The sequence below is a fragment of the Crocodylus siamensis genome, chromosome 15, assembly GCF_052110815.1.
Source record: "Crocodylus siamensis isolate JL-2025a chromosome 15, ASM5211081v1, whole genome shotgun sequence".
NCBI lineage: Eukaryota > Metazoa > Chordata > Crocodylia > Crocodylidae > Crocodylus > Crocodylus siamensis.
Genome location: NC_143409.1, coordinates 10,594,420 through 10,618,803, shown reverse-complemented (window position 1 = coordinate 10,618,803; position 24,384 = coordinate 10,594,420). Strand labels below are relative to the sequence as shown.

At 41.8% G+C, this 24,384-nt stretch overlaps 1 long non-coding RNA gene across 3 annotated transcripts in view; it reads left to right on the top strand.

The window, feature by feature from the left end:
• Nucleotides 1-24,384, top strand: part of LOC149852097 (uncharacterized) — an 85,417-nt gene that overhangs the window by 39,254 nt on the left and 21,779 nt on the right. For 2 of the 3 annotated variants that reach the window (XR_016439315.1, XR_016439313.1), the window contains exons 1-2: nt 20,184-20,336; nt 21,443-21,605. This is a non-coding gene — a long non-coding RNA (uncharacterized LOC149852097). Of the gene's footprint in view, nt 1-20,183; nt 20,337-21,442; nt 21,606-24,384 lie in introns of those variants that run through there. The other variant, XR_016439314.1, reaches the window with a different exon arrangement.

Sequence of the window (24,384 nt, the reverse complement as noted above, 5' to 3'; positions counted from 1 at the left end):
TGGAGCAGGGGGTCGGGCCTGGTGATTTACCCTTCCGACCCTAGAAATCTCTGAAACACAATGCACGTGGAGATTGGGCACAGCTTATGGGGCAGCAATGATTTGGTTCGAATCATCTGTACTGTGACTCCTGAAGATGAGGAGAAGCCACGGCAGTGAGAAAATGAAATTAGTTGTATACCTTCTGTAATTCAAGTACCCCTGGACAAAATGTTGGTAGCCCTAATAATCATGTAACATAAAAAGACATTGCAAAGGACAACAACAGATTTGAAAGACTTTAAGCTTTTTTGGGTCCGTTGTTTTGTTCTGGGGTTGTGCAACGTAAGGGTATCCTGATCCGAGATGGGGATCCTAGGCATAAGAATCATAATAACAACGACAGTAATAAATAATAAGAGAAGCAAAAGTGTATCCTGCTGATTTCTGATATATCTAATTGAGAAATATCTTTCTATATAGGGACAGGTTTACACATATATGTGTATAGAAGTATGTATATATCTATACAGATCTATAGGTATGTGTATCTAAGTGTCTATCTACATAGAGCTATTTCTGAATAAGTAATTCTACCATATATTTAGAACAGCATAAAAATTGACCCATTGTCTAATGTTGTTAAATGGAATAGGGATCTTTATTTTCATGCAGGATCAATCTTTTTTTTTCCAGTTCAATAGGCCCTAAATGTTATGAATTGCAATGCACATGGCAGCTGACACTTTTCAAAGGCTTGATGATCAATTCAGATACAAATCTGACATGAGGAGGCTTGAGAGAATCCGGATCAGATGATCAATGGGAGAGTTAAAGTCCAGGTTTAACACCGTGACACTGTGCTACATCTGTGCTTTGCAGTTTCCTCTTAGAAAGGTGTTAGGATCTGCTAGAAAATGTGGGTGATCTATGAACTGTAGGAGAGGAAAGGGGTAAGAACCCTGGACCAACAAACTTCTTTCTTTACATAATATGGGCATGTAAATTTGAGACGGAAAGCTCTTTGGAGCAGGGTGTCCTATTTCCCTGTAATATATAGAAGATGTGGGTCAAAGCAATGGAAAATTACTCCTCAAGTCCCACAGTTCTGCCCTACGGGGTCCACTTGGAAGGAGATGAGGCAGCTCTGACTCCTCAGATGCAGATCTGCTCTTTGGTTGTCAAAGAGTGCTAACCACGGCGGCGAATTCCCTGACATTCATTTCAAACAAACTCTCCGAGCAACCATTCAGTGGAAACGGCTTGACTTCTGGTCACCAAAAACCTGACTTAGCTTTGACCACTGATCTGGAGAGGAAAAGTTCTGCAACCCGTTACCAGTTCTTGCCTGTCCTCTGCTCCCCATAAATAGACCGACTTCCCTACCTTACTCCTTTTCAAGCCCTTGCTGTATCTGAGCATTCAAGAATACTCTTTTCTTTCCCCCCTGCCAGTTGCTTTTTGTCTGCACCTGCCAACATTAAATCCTTTCTCTGAATCACACTTCTATACAGTTTAATGCATGTAATCTCCATGCCAAGATGTTATTTAATTTTCCAACAAAGTTTTTTTTTGTGTTTTTGTCTTCTTTTTTTTCTTGCCATGGAATGTGGGGGACAACAAAGCAGAGTGAATAAAACCACAGGAGGGGACCTGAATTTATGTTGCCTCTTGCTTCACATATCAAAGTTATCTCTGACAGAGGCTGGGGTGACAATGTGGGTGGGGTGGAGGTGGCAGCGGGGGGTTCATAGATGACAGGTTGCTGAATCAGGAACCCTGACACTTGTGAAGTACTCTGTCAGGAACATTAAGTATCCAAAAGTGATAAAGCTTCAATTTGCTAGTCCATTAGACTAATTACTGCAATAATTAAGTAACTACTTGATTAGAACTAATGGGTACCTAATTATCCAGGAGAAAAGTATCAGGTGGCAATTATCAGGTGGCAATTAATAGACTGGAGTTAATGTCTTAGCACTGTCTTTGTATGAATTCATAAGCAAGGTAAAGAAAACAAACAATAACTTATTAATATTTATTGGTGCCACAGTGTTTTTCATCTTGTTTCATTTACACAGAACCAATTAGTGGAAAGACAGTTAGTGTTGCAAAGATATAAAGTGACTGAAGCAGGAGTTTGATTTTTAAAGGTACAGGATCACATTAGCAATTATAACCAAAGACAAACCAGTCTCAGCTGGGGACCTGGTTCTGGTGCTACAAATTCATCAACAGAAGAAATGAGAGTAACTGAACTCAGCACTAATAATGAAGCAAGCAGGAAGGCGGCTCAGAATTGCAAGCTGGTTTCCTTGGCTTTTTTGCGGGGTGGGGGTCTCCACCCCAAATGTGGAGTACATGTGAAAAAGCCAGAATTTTGGTACGGTGCTCACAGGAGTGGGACGCTGACATGGGCACAGGCAGCATGTGCCATTTCATTTGCTGCAAATTCTCCAGAGAATAAAGGTCTCCTTAACTGCCCCAGCAGTACTGCTTTAGTTGGGAAGCTCTTACGAATGTTGTTCCCATAGTCAAGGGACTGAAATGGGTTACCCATCCCTAACTGGGTTTACCTGTGGAAATAAATGATAGTGAGACCACCACTAACTATTTCCTGGTAATTTTCCCTCTCCTGTCATGTCTTTGGAACATCATTGAATTTAATGGCAGTGGAGGATCAGATGTCTATAAGCGAAGATGAGATTGAAAAAAGCAGCTCCTCTGAGCTTTTTTTTTTGGCCCCTGCAAAGGGTCAGATTTGTCACTGAAATAATCTGTGCTGTTCCTCTGATGCCACTAGGACTGTGCCATACCCAAGACCAGGATATGGCCAATTTCTCCTCCTCAGATTCAAAAGATTAAGGATCCCACTAGAAAGAATGACAAATCTCAGGGAATTTTATCCTGAACTACCTTGTTGACCTCACAGGCATAATTTTGCCTGAGACAAGAACAAAAAACCAAAAAACCCTTACTCTTGTGAATCATCCGACTAATATCAATGGAAAAACATGGCTATGTAAGCATTACTCCTGTGAGTAAGGTTCAGTCTGCATTTTTCGTTTACTGCATCATTCTTTAAAATTGGCTTGCTAGAGCCATAGGGGCCGTGCTGATTTATGGCACCTGATGATCTGCCCTAATTATATATATAATTAATCATAATGTAATTCATATATACATATATATGTATATATCTGTATCTATCTATCTATACACCCTTTCTTTAAGGGTATTTTATCCATCTTCTCCTGTCTGGCATAAATAAATGAAATGTTTTTTAATCATATTTTAGCCTGCGTGTACACTCACATGCCACGCCATAATCTGTGTATATTAGAACACATGGGATGATGAATGGAGATAAATCTAAAATTTATAGAACATGAACATTTGCATAAACTGCAATATCCAAACATACAGGCCGTTAAGTAACAATTGTCACACAAAGGGCATAAAAAATTCAACTTTGTTTCATGAAAGGAACCCAAATTCCTAACATGATTAAGACCATATATCATTTGCTCCTATCTTATTAAAGGCGTAATTGTTGTTAGACGCAGGAGTGGTATTAGCTCTAATCTGGTTTTATATATGTACAAATAGGAGGAGAGGTGAATGTGGAAATTGATGCTTTTGGTGATCCATAGGCATTTTATTAATGTTTGAATAATAACTGCCTGGAGGGCCTGTTATAAATTAAAAGGAAGAATTGAGATATAAATTTTTATGAGGACTAGTTATACATTTCCATTATGTGTTTAAAAATGAAGGAATTACTGTGAACACTGCAGAACTCACATTTATTTGAGGTGATTTGGACGGGAGGGAAGGTGCAGTGAAGGAAGCAGCATGCCGGCTGTAAGAAAGATGTATCTGTCCCTTTGAAAAGATATATCATATGTCATGCATGAACTCTGTTCTACAGGAGACTTTTCTCTGCAGCTGATTTCGCATGATTATTTATTTGACAACAGCAAGTGATGATATATCAGCGAGTTTTAGGCCACTTAGAGTGGAATTCTTTTTTGTTAAATCATGGAAGTGTGCTCCGTGCCTGGCCGTTGCCAAACTACAGTTAATCTGAGAGAGGAAACCTGTAAGCTCTTATTTCTCTTTATTCCTCCCTTCCTGGATACACACTACTCCAATTGCAGTGCATCTCTGGGATCAAAGAAAGATTTATATGTCTGCCTCCTGTGGGGGGAAAGGGGGGGGGTGTCTGATTTGTGCCTGTTTGTGGAAATTTAACTCTAATACTGAGCTGAACTCCAGAAGTCCTCTAGATAGCCATAAGGGCAGTAGCAGGACAAGATTTTCACCCATTGTCTCATCTCAGTGTGCCTTGCTTTCGACATTTAGGGTAAGGATAGCTTAGTCACTAGGCATATTCACTCCTCGGTGTAAAAAGATGGCAGTCAGTGCCAGGAAGGTAGTAAGGTCTGGCGGTTGGAGCACGAGTCTAATACTGGTGAGACCTGCATTCCCGTCACTGTCCCTCAAAGACTTCCTGGGACCTTAGTCAAGTCACAGAAGCCCAGATTATCTCCAGTATTTAAATGCCTACCTCCTATTTAGGCATCTAAAGAGAATTTTTTACATGCGGGGAAGATCAAGTTCAACCTTTTTTTCTAATTCCTATGACCCATTGCTCCACCGTTCCAGTCGCTGGCTGTGGCCGTCATGCCAGGTGATGCAGAATAATGGCTGGGAGGACTCCACTCTCATCAGACCTACAGAGCTGCCTTTCTACACTCCCACAAGGTGACTCTCGTCCCTTATTCCACCCCCAAAGTCATGGAAGTGCCTAGGAACTGCTTTACCTGAAGAAGGTTGGGGTGTTTGTGGTGTCCTTGGGCAATCTGCTTTGTAGTTCTGTAACGTGTTTGTGGAGTTTTTGAAATAGGTTAGACAAGCACTTGCATGGATGGTTGGGATAGGGGTGTACCTGCCTTGACCAGGCGGTTGGACTAGGTGACTTCAGTCTTTCTATGATAAATCTAGCCAGCGCTAGAGCTGCTGCGGGTCATCTTCCTCCTGGAAGGGTGGTAGGGAGGAGGGGAAACAAAGAAAACAAAACCACAGCAGTCCTTAGAAAATACAGGGCATGTCTACATGTGCACATTTACTGCACAGTAACCAAAATTACCGCACAGTAAATATGGCGACTTCCCTGCATCATGCAGGTATCACATTTATGCCTGATTAGTTATTGTGCAGTAACATTGTGTGTGTCCGTCCCAAGTCAGTCAGTAACACTGTGTGTGTCCCTTTTGTCCCAAGTTAGTCCACACACAGCTTTAATGCGCTTTAACGCTTGCATGTGTACACGCCAAGCTATTCCCACTTACTGCGCAATAATTTACTGGAGAGTAAATTTAAACTGGTGTAAATGCACATGCAGATACACCCACAGGCATAAATGCCTGTGTGCCAGATGGGCCTACTTGTATGGGTGCAACTGCACAACCATTGCACACTCTAAGCAGTTTCTTTAGCCAGGTTGGTGTAGGGAAACTTCATAGGGAGGCAATTCTATGTGGAAGGCTCCCTACAGTACCAATCTGCTATAGCCCATAAAGTGTGGCATCACTACAGACTACAAATCCCTGAGAGCCCATTGCCCTGCCTGCACAACAAGCTCACGGTGTTTAGCAGTGGCCCCCACTAAGTGGGCTTGGGGCTGTGTAGTTATCATGGGGTGAATTGACACTGTGCTAATTAGCCCACCAAAAGCACTGCATGGTCTTGGCCACATGGCTTCTGGTTTAGGAGGCAGCCTGCATAGAGCACTGCAGCATGCCTGAGGGTCCCAAGCATGCTAAGTTTATTGTGTCGACATGATCTATGTGACTGCCCTACAAGGGAAATGCATTCGTGTCTGTGGCAAAACTTGCACAACCATCAATGAGCCCAGGATTTCACTCAACAGACAGATTCCTGAAAGAATCAGGCCCCGTGTTAATAAAGATATCCTGAGCCATAATGAGTCACACAGGTATAGCCGTAATTATGGCAATGAAACTACTCTGAATATGAATATGTATGTACATGAATGGATATATATGTAGATGTGTGTGTGTGTGTGTGTGTGTGTGTGTGTGTGTGACACCCCATACAAGATGCATTTTAGGACACTTAAAGAAAAGACGCACAACACTGCATTACTGATAGAAAATTTTAAGACATATGATGAGCCCACATAATTAAAAGCCACATTGAACAGCACACACAATGTAGGGCAGAGTTAAGGTTGTCACTGCAGCCCCACACTTGCCATTTCCAAACTTTAGAGTACTTTACCTTAACAGCTGCACTTTTTTTTAGCATATTCTTTTCATTAGACTTATATGTCAGCACTGCTAAAACAACAACACTGCCGCTATATACAGGTTCTTTTGGCTTCCCTTGCTTTTAATACAAAACAGAAGAATTCAAGACTACATACATCAGGTGTTTTCAGCAAAGTAGCAGCAGCAGCAGCAAATCATAGACATTTGTCATTCCTTAGAGCTGTCTGACAGTTCTGACAATTCATTAGGCTGGGCTGAAAAGAGGTTTAGAAAGCAAAGAAAGGATCACAGGTAGTGGAGTTGCTTTTGCATGATCCAGTAATAGCTGATTTGTATCATTTTTGGTGATGGATACACTGTTCAGATTAAACTCAGCAGGATTTTTCCTCTTTATTCTTTTCTTTTTCTTTCTTTCTTTCCTTCCCTCCCATCCCTGTAAAAGGCTCTCCCTGGGCATTTGAACTTAACATGCCCTCACAAGAGACTTTATCCCAGGAGGTAGATACTAGGGAAATTCTTACTTGTGACTATTGATATTTGGGAGGTCACCCGAGCTAAGAATAAATGGAGTCATTACTTGCTTTTCAGTTTCCTCCCGGAGAGGCTTTCATTTGTAACCCTGTTGGAGTTATAGTCTTTGCACTGTTCTACCGGAGCAGAAACATAGCTTGCTGCATACAAGACAGGTCTTAGTCTTATACATAGCAGGCAATGTCAGGATTGTTCCCATCTGAGTTTATGCAGACCAAACATATGTCTTTGTTCATCGGTAAGTGCCTCCATTATTCTGCTTCTTCCACTTGCTGATTTGCTTTTGAGACTCATATACAGTGATAGTTTTACTTGAAGGCAAATCCTTTAGAATACACCTGGATGTGCAGGCCAGGCCACTTGGAAAATATTTGATCGTCCCCCGGAAAACATTTACCTTTCCCTGGTCACTGGACCGTCTCAAACTATATCACAATGGCATGTCTCTGAGCCGGATCCTCACCTGATGTAAATCCACAGAGCTTCCTTGCCTGAAGAGAGCAGGTGATGCTAAGGAAATCCTTTTGTCTATAGCCCACTGAACTTCTAGTTATAGGGAGAGTAATCCTGAACATGGAGCACTCCACGCAGGTCCCAGGGGAAAAACTGGTCTTCTCCACCAAAACACGTATACTTTACAAAGATATTAATGTAGCATACTAACAAGGCATCTTAAATATGGTGTGTATGTGGGTGTGAGAGATCTCACAGCCATCTGAAGCCTCAGGGATGCTTGTGTCTCCTTATTGCCTTGTACTTTATAGCTTTTCTCACAAGTTCAAACTGTCATCATCTTCCTTTCTACCTAGGATGAAGCTACTGTGTGGTCGCTGCTTCCAAGAGCAAAGCGCTGCTAGCTTCTGCTGAAACTTTGTGTCTCCTCTCACGGCCTTCCAAAGCAAGGTGGGCCTCCATAATCGGTATTGCATTAATTGTCACCTCCTTTCTTATAACCCCCTGAGGACTTGCAAGTGAAATTCATTTCTTTCCTACTAAACTGAAAGTATTTCTGCCATCACCAAAGCCCATAGTAGATTGCTGTTTTAGCTTTGCATAAATGATGCGTGATGGTGATAGGGCTACTGACAAGCGTGCTGGGCTGTGTGTATTGTGGCACAACTGTCAGGTCATTCATGCATACTTAGCTGCCTATGCTGTTGTGCAATTTAATGGTCAGTCGGGAGTGCGAGGCTGCACGCGCTGGCTTCTTATTGTACGGTTGCTCACCTAAGTTGAACCGCTGGCAATGACGATTTTATCAAGAGCAGGAGAGCAGTGAATTACCTGGACTTTGCAAAGAAATATAAGAGTAAAATCTTTTTTTTTTTTTTTAAATCACAGGTAAGTCCATTTTCGCCCCCTGCGATCTTCACCAGCCCTTTAAATTCAGTATCAACAATAGAAAGAAAAAGGTCACATAAAAGCCCATTGGAAAAAAAAAAAAAGGCAACCCAGATATGAACTATGGGAACTTGTCATCTTATCACCCTAATTGAAGTCATTCTGCAATGTATGACAGTCCATCATATATTCTGCCAGTCAGTGTGTCATACATGATGTGTAACGAGAAAGCTTATAAACCCAGAGGGAAAGTCCCTTTTTCTTTATTACTTTATTTGATCAATTTCTTAAAAATATTCCCCGCGCTTGATACAGAGCAATGTGCTCATTAGCCTCATTAAAGCCGTGTCCATTTATTTGACATGGTGATTTACACAGATTTACCTACAAAGAAATCTCCATTTCTTCCAGTCTGTATAAGTATCTTCTTTTTTTTTTTTTTTAAACTGTCTAGTGCCTTAGAGAAATAAGTACTTAATTCCACAGGTGATAAAGGAGAAGAGAAAGGTTCTTATTGATCAGGAAGAAGTTTAAAAACTAGAAAAAATATCAAGCCACATTTTCAGAGGCCTTTTTTTTTAGTTTTCATTATGAAAAAGCCAAGCCCCGAGCCTCAGCATTTAGAGAACAGAAAAAGATCGTTCTCTTGGGAAGTGCAATTTGCCAATGGATCACATTTAACTTGGTATGCATCTCCATGAAAAAAATAGCAGATTTTGGCAAAATTTCACTGTGTCCTCCTGATGAATGTTTCTAGAAAATATCAGCTTTCATACGCAAATATTCTTGAAGTGAAATTGGTGGCTTCTTTTGAACACAGCTAGTGCCTCAAACCCCATCTGCTTTTCCTACAACACGCCTACTCATTATCTAGCTTATTTGGCTTTATTTTCTTTTTTTTAAATGAACACAAATTAAGCTATTTAATCAAATATGTACATGATTACATGGCATTTTCACATAAGAGTTATACACCCAAGGAAATCATTAATCATAGATAACAACACTATGTTAAAATTAGACAGTTTGGTTTCTTCCTTTCTGTTTTTGCTTTTTCAACATAATATCCTGGGTAGCGGTAATTTCACTTTTCCCGTCGCTTGAAAAAAGAGGATCGTTTTACATCAAATTATTTATTTGACTGTAGTGTTAGTAATTGGTATGTATGCTGAGGTTTGATCTCAGAGGGCTAATAATACAGGACTTGGAAATAAAAATCCTAATGCATCACTTCTGCTCTTTCCATCCCCTGCATGGGATGTCACCCTGGATGTCCATTGGCAAACTGAATAAGGAAGAGTGTCACAGTGCAAGACAACCTAGAAGTTGACAGGTATTTCCAAGCACAGCAATGATGAGATCAAATTCCCCTAAACCTGCCTTGTTTGCTGATCTTTTAATCAGATTCAACTTCACTGCGGCTGGAGCGTGAGGTTCTCTGACAATATATGACAGCATGTGACAGCAAAATATTTTGATTTTTGACCATTTGATGATATTTCAGATATCTCTAAGCCCCAATGGCATCTGTTCAATCTCCTAAACTATTTCAGCAGAGCTTTTTTAAATGTTTATAAATGAACTGAACATTTTGGGAGGAGGGCTGGCAGGGGGTGGGGAGGAGGGGGCAGTGTTGTTCATTTGTTTGTAGTGCAATCCAAACAGGAAAGCTGGGGAGTGATCTAAACCCTTTGAGGTTAACATGCCATGAAAGAGCATCAATGACCCAGGAGGACATTATTAAAAAGCAGCCAACCTAACTCAAAAAGAAGCACTGTGTGAAGCAAAAGCCCACAGAACACCACCCAGGGCTGTTTGCAGTCCCACAGGGATATGCATTTCATCACCAGTCTTCATCTCTCTAAATTTCTTCTGAACTGTTCCTGAGCTGCATGCTTGAAAAAGACAAGGGGAGAAAAAACCCACCAACAACCGAGTGCATCTTATCAACCTTTTCCCTTACAATCTGTTTTTGTATTCCTTTCACACCCCGGTTCTCACAGTGTCTTGGGGAAATGCTCGTATCAAAGATAAGAGAGAACAAGGAGAGGAAGGAAGAAAGAGACAAACAACCAAACCAAACAAAAATACCCCAAACTTTTCTGTTCGACTCCTCTGTGAATCATGTGCCTGCTTACAATAAAGTTACCATGCCTTCTTTACTACCACTTAATTCCTGCTTTGAAAAGCACGCTTCCTTTGATCTTGAGGATTGAGATGATCTGGAAACGAAATAGCCATTGCTTTGCAGAAAATCTGGAAGGGGTCCCAGACCTGGCTTTGGCTGGGAAGCTTCCCAAATAGGATGATATTTCTCACTTTAGGACAAATTGCGAGTATTTTCAGTATTCCTAGTGCAACTTCATAACTCATACTGACAACTCTCCTTTGGTCCAAGAGATTTCTTAATCTTTTAGGCAAGTTGCAAGGTCGTTTCACCCTTCACCATCTGGGAGCAGTTGGATCAGGGGGTGGAGGCATTTTAGAGTTAATGATATATAGCTATTCAGTGCACTGGGGTCAGCAGCAGATACTGAGGTCTGGACTTAGCCTGCTAGACCAGTAAAGAAAGAGGAAAGGAGGGGTAGGAAATTGAGAGAGAGAGAGGGAGTAAGTACCAAAACAGCCAAGAGAAAACCAACTAGCCAAGTCTTCCAGTGCGGCTAGGGTTCCACTTGTGAAGCTGGGAACTGAAGCTCTGAACATCCTAGTCTACATCTGGGGAGCCCCTATATGAGCTTTCTAGCCCTGGGCAGTCATGGGAAAATTCCCAACTAGTTCCAGCCTAGCATGCAAGTCTTTATTGGGTCACTTCCCCACATGGCTGAGTACCAGCTCCTTTGCCGTCTCCCAGTCGGCCTCTTCCATGCCAGCAAGTACCATGCAGTGGGTCCACTGCCCCTGTACAAAAACTCCTTTAAATCAACAGCCATTCCTGGTACCGTGCAGCACTCCTGCACTAGCAACTAGAAGGAAGAGGATGCTTAGAAGAAAATATCCCAAAACTACGAGACATTTTTTCCCCCCACCCAGTGTTTGTATTAAGGAATTGAAAATAATTGTGTTCCTTAATAATGGCCCATTACTCCTGCATGGCCATTGAGTGGGAAGACTGAAAAGGCACCTCATGGCTGCCAGTTTGGAAGTCAGCCAGAAGAGCCAGTGGCTTTATCAGCAGTATTGAAACTTAGTAGCCCTTAATCCATTTCATACTGGGTGCCAGGCAAAAGGGAAGGTTCAGTCTCTAACTCAGGATATAGTTCAAACGTGCAAAATACCTTATTTTCTTTTCTGCACTCTGTCATTTTTCACTAATGCCAATTAGATGTAAAATGTTCCCAGCTGAGAAAGGGAATTATTTACACCCATTTTACACCACCGTTGAAGACTGCTCAAAGTGCAGACCCAGAAAGCATCAGGCTCAAGGAATGGACAAAGGCTACAACGTGCAACCGGATCGGTTGGGTTGATGCTAGCACATTGCCTGCCATTCACTTATTTTGTTGTGGTTCCTAAGATGAGCATCATACAAAGGGTGGAGGGTGAGGGGAACATTTTCAATGTATATACAAATGCACATATGTTACCATATAAAATGTACGGTATCAATCACAACAGACTGGCTGTAAACGGCAACGCTCCTGTGTGTCTGCAGTGCATTCTGCTGTGGGGTTATCCTGGAAAAGGCACTTGGCAACTTCAGTGATGGCTCAGCACAGCTGCCTTTTTTGGGGCCTGATCAAAAACTTAGAAGCACGCCTTTGTGTCAGGGGAAAGAGCATAGGCAGACTTCTTATATGGTCCCTATTACAGAGTTTGAAAATACCCATGGGAGAGGCTATGGGCCCTGAAGCCAAGAAAAGGATTTGAGAATAAGCAAAAAAAAAAAAAAAAAAAAAATCAGCTCAACCTGGGCTCTTTTTCGCAGGTTTGAAAACTACTTCCACACACAGAAGACACGGTAAAGAATAGATTTGGAAGGGAAGAGGAAGCAAAAGTCCTCAGCCACTAATTCTGTGCAGTTTACACAGACGGTAGCAAGCTTTTTTTTTTTTTTTTTTTGTAATTCTGTAGGCATCTCAGTCCTGCGCTGAAATGATGTATGGGGCAATCGTCTGGTAGGGGCTGATGGGATGTAAATGAAACTAATTAAGGAAATGTCAAACATAATTAATAAAACAGGTTTAAGTTGCAAAAGCACTGTCAGCTGAATGAATGGGGAAGAACGTTGCACTCCCATTGTTGTGGGTTCCACTTATTTATTTATTTTCCTCTCCCGTCTATTTAGCACCGTTCAATTAGATTGCAGAAAGCTCCCGGTAGAAGCTCGCTTTTCCACCTCGCACCGTCTGCACCCAGTCCCATGGAGAAGGAGGAATATAAATTTGCCCTGTCGGCTTGTGGCCTGGGAAAAAAGGAAAAAAATTAATTGCCGACTCCTCATCTTTCCCAAGTAGTACAGGACATTAACATAACCAATTTGCTTGAACTCCTCACTGGCTGCTTAATAGAGCATCTGACCAGCTGATAAGGCCTGGGTGCCACTGCCTATAATACCTTGTTATTAGCATTTTCATAATATTCAAATATTACAGCTCCATGATTCACTGGCTCCATTTATTATTGATAAGAACAAAAAATAAATAAAAAAGGGGTGAGCGACCTATAATTACGGCAGGCAAATTAGGGTGCGGGGCAGACTCTGTTACATTTGCCTAGGAGTAATAATGCCCAAGAACTTTCCCTCCCCAGGGACTGGGGAAATAATGGATTCCCTTGCAGCTGCAGATGGGGTAAAGGAGCTCTGTCATCCAGGACAATGTTTACATGAGATAGGCCGAGCATGTGGCTCTGAGGCCTGCCTGTAGTGCTTGAGTCATCTCCAATCATTTCAATCACTGAAGCATAGTCCCACCACACACGCACACACACAAATAACCCCTGGAAAAAGAGGAGGAGGAAAAAAAAGGGGGAGGAAGGGACCCCCCCCCAAAAAACCCTGACACCGCGCCGAAGTCAACAACCTGTTTTTGTTTAGCGCTCTCCAAGCCTCTTGGAAATCAAATGAGGGTGATACCCTTGAAAAACAGGGGCTAATCAGCTCGTAAATGGAGAGATAAAGATGAAATGTGGTTCCTGCTAAGGCAAAAAGCCTTTTCCGCGTTCAAGTCCACGACAGCTGCACTTACATATGAAAGCTTTGAGTCTGCAATGATAAAAATCACGGTCCCATTTGTAAGCAGGAGCTACAAATAACCACTGGATACTTTATAATTTAGTCCCTGTGGTTTTATTTCCATTAATCCAATCAAAAGCCTTTTTTTTCCCCTTTAATAATGGAACTGGAATGAAACACAAAGGGAGGCTGACCTGTTAGTAGGTGACTGCTTCGTATAAGTTATTCATTAAAAACACCCTAATATTGCTGAGGCTGTACCTACCTCTGTATAAATTAAACATGAGTGACCCGGTGCAGATGAAATAACAAGCATTTCTCCTAACCCCAAACCATTATATCAAACTGAGCCATTCTGGATGTTTGCATATCTTTGGCTAATTTCCCACCATTGAACGTTTTTGTTTCAAACCACCTCTAAACCTCCAACTAAAAGTATCTGTAGGATATGCCAGCAGATTGCTGCACACACAGTATAAGTTAGTGTAATACTACTACTAAGAGTGTAAGTAAGTTAAAAAGCAGGACCAAAGGGCTTAAGTTGGGAAGTTCTCTGCTTTCCATGTATTTGCTTCTCCTTCCACTGCATGGACACCATGCAGGATGGGTGAACAAGTTTGAAAAAAAAGAGAGAACTTTCTTTCCTGAATGTTTATCTTTTAACACTCAACTATTTTAAAAAAAAATCTTGCTAAAATTACTGGCTTCATTATTTAGTTCTATTACTGCTTTTCCACAGTTTTAAATCTGAGTCTTGAAGAAGAAGGGTCACAGGTTGAATTTTTTTACAGCTGGATGAAAAAAAACCCCAACACATGCAATGTTTCAATTTTTCAGTGAAAATTTTAAAGATCACCTTTCAGCTGTATTACACAGAAGTCCCAGCAGGAACGGACTCAGGTAGGACGAGTTTCTCTGAAGAACAGATGTTCTCCAGGGATTTCCTGCCCTATTCAAGAGTTTGAAGACAAAGCATATGAGCTGCACCATATTATCCAAGCTAGAACCGAACGCTGAAGTGTGTTTGATCTTTGCCCATCTCTGACACACAGCAGAGTGCCAGAACCAAATGCAGTGACCTGACCATCCATGAACTTTAGGAACAGTTGACTCTAGCCCTAAACATGGCACTGGACCCTAATGCTATAAGGTGTAAAACAACACCCTTGTTAACATCCCAATACCAAAAAGCCCTGGGGAAGTTTACAACTGGGGCTGAACTTAGCAGCATGGGTTGAATGCACGTACTGTCTTGTGCAACTTAGGGACCGATTCTCCGGCATCTTTGAGTGCTTAGTTACGGTTTAAACCCGATGTTAATGTCATCCTTCAGGAAAAATAAAAAATCTAAATTTAAATAAAATGGCTTGTCTCCTCCTCCTCCTTTCATCACAGATGGTGTTTTTGTTGTGTCCTAGCATCTCATTCAGTATAAGCAGCAAACTACTTAACTCAGATATATGTATCGCTCTCCTCCTGCCACCCCCCGCCTTTTTTGTAAAGGAAGTAAAGTTCTTAAGAATAAATCCGGTATTTTCATGCATCTTGATCTAATCCATTAGCCCTCATAATTTATTGTTAGCTGCTTGGATCTAGCATTTGTGACAGCTTTGAGGAAAGTGTTTGAGTAGGCATCTGCTTTGTATAAATTATACTAACTTTGGTCACACAAGTTTTCAATGAGAGACAAAGGTCCTCTTACCAACATCTGTAGCTCTTAGGATGGTGATTTTGTTTCACTTTAAGAGGCTTTGGATCTTGGAAACAGTAACACAGCAAATCTATGAACTACCTGCTGACTTATTATTTACATTAGCATTCAGTATTGTGTTAATGGCTCGGAGGCAGGAGGAATGTGATTTGACATGGGGGTTGGAGGTTGAAAACACTTTGTTAGTCTCAGATCAGTTCCTTGGAGGCTAAAGCCCTGATTAACTATAGCTGGAGTGGATTGTCTTAATCTGGTTGCTCCAGTATTTTATGTCTAGTCATTCAGGCTTATTTCTGTAAATACTTAGATAAGCTTGAATCAATTACTCCAGTGTCTCCCATTGTCTCCTATCATCAGAAATGGTGTAGTGTCATGATATAAGCAGGCAGAACAGGGGGATCAGGGATACGATACTTTGCACAAACGGAACAAGGAAGTTGTGTGCGAGACCCAGAGCAAGCCACCAGCTAAGTCCATGGCTGCTGATATTTGAGTCAGTCTTACACTGTTTTATTTTCTTATTTAGCACCTCCAGGAAAGCGAACCCCAGCACCGGTGATAGGTACTGCCTGGTGGTTTTCTGAACATTGTGCTGTATCAGTAGGCTTTTTCCCTCCACCGATCACCAACTACGGCCTTGGATGGCTCTCCAGAGCTTCAACAGGGCTGTTGGATTTGCTGTGCAAACTCACGCCAGTGCAAAAGGCTTATAAAAAAACAAACCAAGAAAACTTTTTGTGCATGAGTACGTGTATGTTTGCTTTTGTTTGTTGTGCTATTTCAATTACCTTGATCCACTGGAAAGATTTAGGCCTTGCCCTTCCCCTCACTAACGGAGAAAAGACTGACAGACTAAGCTAATTGAAACGCAGTACTCTGCATCTCACTTCAGCACCGTCCTTCTGTGCTGGAGCCGTGCAGTTCAAAGTTAATAGAGTGCAGCATCAGAGATGCCACTCACTGGTGCAAGATGCCGCGCCATGGCAAACGAGCCAGGTGAGCTGCTCTGCTCCTGGCAAGTGGCTTGGAGAAATGACTCCACTCTCTTCAGCACCTTTAGATGCACAGAGGTGCAGAGATGAAGGTGAGGGGATGGTACCAAATCTATCTGAGAGCACACAGCTTTGTTTTATTTTATTTTTTAATCATAGGCTGGTCTCAGCTCTAATTAACCTACTCCCCTATCATGCCTCCCTTCCCCACATGCCTTTATTCATCTCTGTGAGCTCCACTTCACTGCAGAGATGGCCTGGCAAAGAGACATTATTCTATTTAGAAGCTGAGCACCTCACTAGGGGTGACAGGCCTGTTTTTAGGTCATTTATCTAATTGCTCTTTGCAGATAAGAATTAATTAGCCCGATTATTTTTCTTAGATTTTGGATGGGTTCCCCACCTGGAGAGAAGAAATTCCTCCATGTCAGTGATTAATTGCTGAGCCAGAAGCTTACTGCCTTGCATTTGTAATAAATGCCGACTGGTTCTTTAGGTCACATTAAGAACCAGGCAGATTGTGGTTAAAATGCACAAGATAATAAAGCATTTGTACAAACAAGATCACTGCCATTTGATTTTGATTAAATATTTTAATTTATCTGGGGGTTGAGGGACCACAGGAAACTAAAGGTTTAAGGTCTTCTATTCCCTCTATATCCAAGGAGATCCAGACAGGTTCCCTTTGCTCCAAGGGCAACTGACAGCAATGCGTCAGTTTATGATTTTTCACAAATTGTTTGTCTCTCAGCAGTCTGCGACTCCGGGGTTATTAGTGTGTATGCAGCCCAGCTCAGTTGTAATCAACATTTTCTAGCTCAAATGGGGCCAGACGCTTAAGTGAAGCAGCTGCACGTATTTGTACGTAAGCGGTAGCAAGTTCAGAACCGGCCTCAGCAAGCAGAGAAGTGGGGAAAACCCCAGTGCACAATCAGGTCACAGAGTCTATGTTTGAGAACCAAAAGGACAAGCACAAACACGGATAAAAACACAATGAACTTGTCCTGCAGACCAGCCGGCCAGGGGACATGGGCTCCTTCTTTGGTTATATCGGAACACAGGCTATAAACTAGACCACATTGAGAGAATGGGAGCGTTGCCATTTATTTCATTGGGTTTTGGGTTAAACCTAGTCACCTATAAAAGAAATTAATGGCTTCTCCTTTATCAATTACTACCAGACAACTGATCATATTGTGCACAGAAAATTTTTCTTTGTAATTATGTCTTCTGTTAGCTTTTACCTTAACGAGACCAATACTGAAAAGGCAAGCAGAAGTACCGTTTAACCTTCCGGCTTCCAGATGAGGCATGCTAGGAGGACATGCTAGGAGAAATACGCTACTCTAGTAGTGCCTTTGTTGCACCTCTTTTGCACATAAATCAAGACCTTGCATCTTCACCCTCCAGAAACACTAAATTTGTCCCTCATATTGGAGAGAAATAAATGATGCTGTCTGTGTGGGTGAGCCTTGCATAATGAGGTCTGAGAATCTCAAGGTTTCCAGGATTACAGGAAGAGTTTCTCTGTGGCTCTATGGTTGTATGAGAGTGGGGAAAATATCCACCTTAGGAAACCTGCAGGGCAATAAATTGTAATTCCTACAGTTATGGATGTGGTTAGTATTGGTGAAGATGACTGGTACATATTTCATCTATAATCATCAATTTCATCGATAATAACAAGTAACTAAGGAATTTACAATGGGATTTTAGCTCCCAGGTCCTATGTATGACTTTGAAAACCTCACGCCCAGTCATGATTTAAAGAACTTCAAGTATCAGGGGATCTACCCGAGTGTTTGGTAAGCTAGCTGTTTTAATTGTTCATTTCCTTCGTTGTTAAAAAAATCTGTTGCTTATTTTCAGTTTGATTTCTTTTTTTCTACCTTCCACTTCCAGCTCTTACGGATTTAAGTATCAGATTAAAGTCTCCGTATCTCTTCCTTGTATAGATAGTTATAAGCCATGATCAAACCTCCTTTAAGCCTTCTCACTGATGATAACACTTCCTTTGTTAAGTTATAATTCTACCCCGCTCACTTCACCCCCTTGTATGACACATGCAAGCTCTTCAGGATGGCAATGCAGGACCAGTGACTTTCAGGGAATGCTTGCTCAGATCTGCAAAGATATTTAGGGATTTGAAATCAATGCAAGTTAGGAGGCTGGATCTGAACCTTTCGGCTCAATTTCAATAGAAATAGGAATAAATCATAATGATTTTGGGAGAAGCACAGTGCTGGGCAATGTCCCTGAGAAGATAAAAATGAGTACCTCCATTTGTCAGATGTAGAAACTGAAACACAGGGAGAGAAAATGCTTTACCCAAGGCCCCAAAGTGAGGCAGTGGAAAAAGCCACACAAAAACGGAGAAGTTTCTGGCGTGTGCTACTAGTTTTTCCCCACATCAAACCACTTAATATAAGTAGGATTTGCCTTCTCCACTTCAGTAGTATAAGCTGGCACTGTACATTAGGAAATTCAACAATTTTTGGGTGGCCTAAGTGATGATGATGAAAGATAGTTGCTCCAGAAACCCATGATGATAGCTAAGAAATTAATATTACAGAGATGAAAATCTTCTTATAATCCCCAAATAATAGATGCTCTGTATCAATATGTGACTAAACAGCACTCAAAGATTTATCTTTTAAATTAGAGAACATGGTGGAGACATTTATTGCAATATGGTTTCCCTTCAGAGAGATACAGTATGCGACTAAATATCTCCAATGAGTAATATTCACACTCAAGTACTGTAAATATATCCCTGATAAATCTGGAGAGCAAATTCTTGTAAATCCTTGTTTAACACTGTAAGGAAGCTTAATAACTTTCCAATCTATCAACATGCTTTAATTTCCTACTGTGCCGTTTCTGACTGAAACACATTGTTTAATCCAAGAAATGCAACACTGAGTTAGAAAGGGCTATCGTATGGCATGCTTGTTAAGAAACCTCAGAAACAAAAGTACCACTAACGTATTTTTTTGTGGATTTGGACAGGAGAAACGCATTTTAAAATTCTAGCCTTTCATCAAAGTTACACTTAATTATGGAGGCAATTTTGTACCTGAAATTAAGTGCATGTGCAATTAATGTCCTGGGAGGAAACAAAAAAAAGGGAGAGATAAGTGAAAATGACTAAGAACCTTACATATGGGAACAGCTAATTACACTCCTAAATCACACAAGGTGAACCCAGTAATATTTTGTGGGTCCCGAAAAAAAAGTTACAAAACAAACAAACACAAAACCCCAGGCTGAGCGCAGGTCCCATTCAAAAGCATGCAGTAAGCAGCCAAATCGGGCTACGTGTAAATAGTGCTTTATAATGCTAACCTAAATGAACTTTCCAGGGTTGCTGTAAAGACTCACTAGCCGATAAATCACACCCATATGATGGGTAAAACATTTGCTGCAGTTCTCATTCGGGTAATATGTCCTGGTGATATAGCCTATATCCAGCGGTGCATTTACTGTGCCAAATTAAAACAGCAAACTACAATCCTTACCCATAACACACATACAAATGTTTGCTCTTTGGTATATTAAAATCCAAACCATATTGGTCAAAAGCAAAGGAACAGCCCCAAAGCTGAAGAATTTCCTGTTCATGTGTACGATTCACTTCCCCTTCCTCAAATGAACGCTTGAGCTGAAGGAAAAGGTCAGCAGTTGCTAGACTTGATCCAAGCCTTACTTATGCACTGGCGTTAATTGGGAATAAGGCCACTGCAATTGCATACATGCCAACCTTTGGAAGACCAGAGTCAGGTTATCAGGCTCTATTGGATTATGACAGAAGAGAATTACAGAGGCAAGAAACCTTTGATACGTAACCCATGGGGTAGATTTCGAGCTCCCTTCCACCTGTATAAATGATCAGGTCAGACTATACCTTGCAGTCTCCCGACTGCAGATGTTTAAAGCCTAGCTCTCCTCTACTCCCAGGGCAGCAGATGGAGTTAGAGGCAGCTCACTCAAGAATCTGGGACCCAAGCCATACAAGGCTTTAAAGATAAAGGTCAGCATGTTGGATGGTGCCCAGAACCAAAGAGGAAACCTGTGTAGTTCCTGAAGAACTAGTGTGATATGTTCCCTGTGACTAATACTGCCTGTAAAAGGTCAACAGCCATACTCTTTAACATCTGAGCTACAAAGTGGTCTTCAAGTGTTTCAAGAAGAATTTGATGCAGTATTCAGTGCTGGAAGAGACAAAAACACTGATTTAATGGTCAAGTATTACTTGTACCGGAATAGAGATTGACTGGGTATAACCGAAAAACATCTGGACATTTCTGCAGGTGGGAGAGCCATCCCAGAATAAAGTGGATCTATTGCCACTTATGACTTTTTCTAGCTTTGGGGCACTGCTGGATTATTTTGCTTCTCAAGGTGGCATCCCACTGAACAGATGTTACACTGCATATTAAGAGTGCTTCATTTTGGAGCTCTCCATTTGTTCCTTCTAGGGAACAAAACAAATGGAGGGCAGGTGTGTTATTTAGGAATGGAAATACCTCCTATGCTTACAAATGCTATTTTATTGTTCTTTGCTTTCTTGTCTGAAATTGCAGGGCTTGGGCTAAGTATCTTCTGTCTTTTACCCCAGAAATGGCTACTTTGCAAACACAGATACTGTAATGGCTGGATACGGGTTGGTAAAGTATGGCTGTGGGGGAGGGGAAGGGGGGGAGGAATCTTTCTATGTGCAAATCTTAAAATAGGATCACCAAAGTTATGATTTTGATGCTAATATAAATGTGACTGCATTTTCAATCACCACCAAAGCATATGGTACTTATTCATGATCGCAAATGTCAAGGGGAGAGCTGCATTTAGGAACAAATGCATGAATAAAGTTGTTCTATGAAGCTCCAAGTTCAAAAAGTCCCTGCATGACCTGTTCAAAAATTCACATATTAATGTGGATGGCTTCCCACCACCCCATCTTTTGTGACCATTTTATTTTACTGGACTTTTTTCCAAGCATTTGAAGAACTTCCTCCATTTTTTTCCTATGGTCTTTTGAGTTTCCATGGTTAATTGAAAATATGTTTTTTTTTCCCCTCTACTTCTTCTGCCACCTGCCAAGACTTTCCTGTACATCCTGAAAGGTTGAGCGTTTCAGATCTTCTCCATGCTTTTCTTTTCCCCATAGAAATGATGAAATTAGCTAGCAAGCTGTCAAGCACAGATATTTTATGTGCATTCACTTTTTTTTGTAAGCTGTTGTAAGGTAATTATTGACAAGGCTGACATCATTTGCAGTTTAGTTCAACATGTTTGCAGTCATATTACCCCATCCAGAGAAAAATAATTGTTCTTCTTTTATTTTTTAACCTTCCATGACAATTCATAAATGGCTAAAATGTGCTGCTTCTTAGTGTATTTATTTGTTGCTTTAAAGGTATGAAGATTGGCTGAATTGGAAATGAAGGAGAAAAGAAAAATCAGACGTAGCACATAAGAAGAATTATAGTGTCTCATCGTAATGCTGTAAGGCTGTTGGACGGAAAACAACAACAGAAAAGCAATTTGCTTTACATATATTCATCATTTAATCCTGCTAGGTAAGTACTGGCCTGCCAGTATCACAGATGGGGAAACTGAGGCATAAAGGAACAAGTGCTCAAAGCTTCAGAGGATGTCTGTAGCAGATTTATGAACAGAATCAAAGTTTTCTGGACTTTCATCACACAACAAACCTTACCCCAGTGCGGGTGTTCACAACTGGGGTGACACAGCACTCTCGGGTGCCGGCAAAGCCTGTCAAGGGGTTGTGATTCAAGCACTGTGGGGGCCGTGGTGGTAGGCAGGTAAAACGGCTCCTGCATTAGGGCTCTCCAATGATACTAAAGGAGGCAGAAGAGCTGGCTTGGGCTGTAGCTCTTTGTGGTCCACTCCCCCCACCCATGCTGCTCCCAGCTCACCTGCCTCTGTTTCCGCAAGACACCATGCAGGGTCAGACAGGGAAGGGCAATGGCATAAGCAGGCTCTCCTGCCTGTTTGGGGCTGACCAGAGCACCCTAATGCTGGAGGAGTTTGCATGCATACCACAGCCCTTCCCAGTCTGTCTGTGCCGCACGCACGTGGGACAGGTTTAGCTGGAGGCAGCAGCATCTGGCTGATTGCCTAAAGTAAGCTGAGCACAACAGTGGCTCTCATCTCAATTGGAGATGCCACCACATTCAAAAGAAGTTGTGGAGAGACTCTGAAAAGCTTGAGAACTGTTGCTTTAATACCATTCAGCAGTTTACATGAGCCTTGTCTTGCTGTCATAGATTCATAGATGCTAGGGTTGGAAGAGACCTCAACAGATCATCGAGTCCAACCCCCTGCCTAGACAGGAAAGCGTGCTGGGGTCACATGACCCCAGCCAGATGTCTATCCAGTCTCCTCTTAAAGACCCCAAAGGTAGGGGAGAGCACTACCTCCCTTGGAAGTCCATTGCAACTTTTGGCCACCCTTACCATGAAGAAGTTTTTCCTATCGTCCGGGTCCTATCCGTTCCTCTCCCTCATGCCCCTGTGAACTACAGTGAGTCATTGCAGGGTCCTACTGGTGAAGTCAGCCCTACTGTCATGTGCATGGACTGGGCATCTGGGGCATGTCTGACCCTAGACTCTGTGGAACATCTCCTTGTCAGACGCAGGCTACGTGTTTTGAACCCCTGAAGGGATATGGCAGTGGCTGGAGAAAACCATCAGATGGTCCTTTTTCTCTCTAAACCACTAAATAATACTGTGGATTAAATACAATGCATTTGTAAAGGTCTTGCTAACACCTTTGAGTGCACCTCTTTGACTTCTAAATTCACAGCACTAGGCTGTTTTGATTGGGCCCTCCTACCCCTCCACTTAATCCTTAAGCGTTTTCACCTTCATCCAGAAGTTTTCAAATGCCCTGACAAACCAGCTAAGTGTAAAGAAATAGCTGTTTCTCTTAGCTTTTTTCCCCCTGTCAATCATTTAAAACCCAGTGGAATGTGTGATGACTCAGATTGAAGAAAAGCAATAGCATAGCAGTTGGCTAATGTCTTGAGAGTTACTCTGTTTGGCCAGATGGGATACTTGCATTTCTTATCGCAGCACCATCCCTGATTATGGATTTTTTAGTAGTCCCATGTACTGCCGCAGCAGAGCTAGGTAACAACCTGATGCTCACAGCCTTTTTAAGACACTGCGAAGCTGATGCATTATATTCTGTAGTCTTGTCAGACAGGTGTTGTAGGGAGGCAGCTGGGCTTTGGGGAATGCCGGGTGACTTGTGCATCTTTAAAGCAGTGGCAGATTCAGCTGTTTGGATATGATTTAAGGGTCTGATCACTGACTCATTAAAGTCTTTCCATTGGTTTTGTCCTAAGTACATATGCAGTGGCATGCTGAAGCGTGGCAAGCAACCCCATTGATTTCTCACCCTGCATTACATAGCTCTCTCTCTACAGTGACTGACATGGTGGGGTTAGATGAAGTTAAAGTATTGTGATAATTCTTATCAGACTAGTCTTAGCACTAGGTGCTTGGCAAGTAAAGCAGTGGGGAGAGGTCGTTTACCAATGTTAGGCAGAAGTCAGGCAGAATGCAGGGTAAATTTGCACTTATAGTCTAACTATGGCAGGGGTGGGCAATTATTTTGGGCAGAGGGCCTCTTACTGAGTTTTGGCGAGCCATTGAGGGCTGCATGACAGGTAGCTGGGGCAGATAAATATTAATTTTCTAAAATTTTAGGGGCCCCGCGGGCCGGATACAATGGCCTAGCAGGCCGCATCTGGCCCCTGGGCCACATTTTGCCTACCCCGAGCAATGGTAAAGCAGAGATGCATAAGCAGCAGCAAACGTTTGCACTTTTTCTACAGGCTTTTATGACACTGGTAGGCTGGTGCAGAACTTTGGTGAAGAAACAGTGAGTATTTTGTAAGCGCGTTCTCAGAGAAATTCTCATAAAGATGTTACTTGAGAGTAAATGTGCCTTATCTGGAACAAAAACGTCGTCATAACTTAATTCAGAAAAGACAATTACATTCCCTGCTTACAATTAATTATTTATCTATAACTGAACACTGCCATTCACTTGAGGTCACATAGTCCAACATGTTTATTTGGCATTCTGATATTGATTCTGAGGTTTTTTCCCATTACTATGTTGACTTGAACTTTCTGATAGTTCTGTTCTATGACCAGAGCAATACTCATTCGAAATCACAGAGAAAAATACCTCTCATTTTGAGGGCCAGTGCATTAGTTAATGAGATGACATATTAGTTTTCTTGAAGTTCCTATAGTCTGTAAGTTTCATAAAGAGCAGCATAATAAGAAAGTCATATTCATCAACATGCTCATGCTGTACACT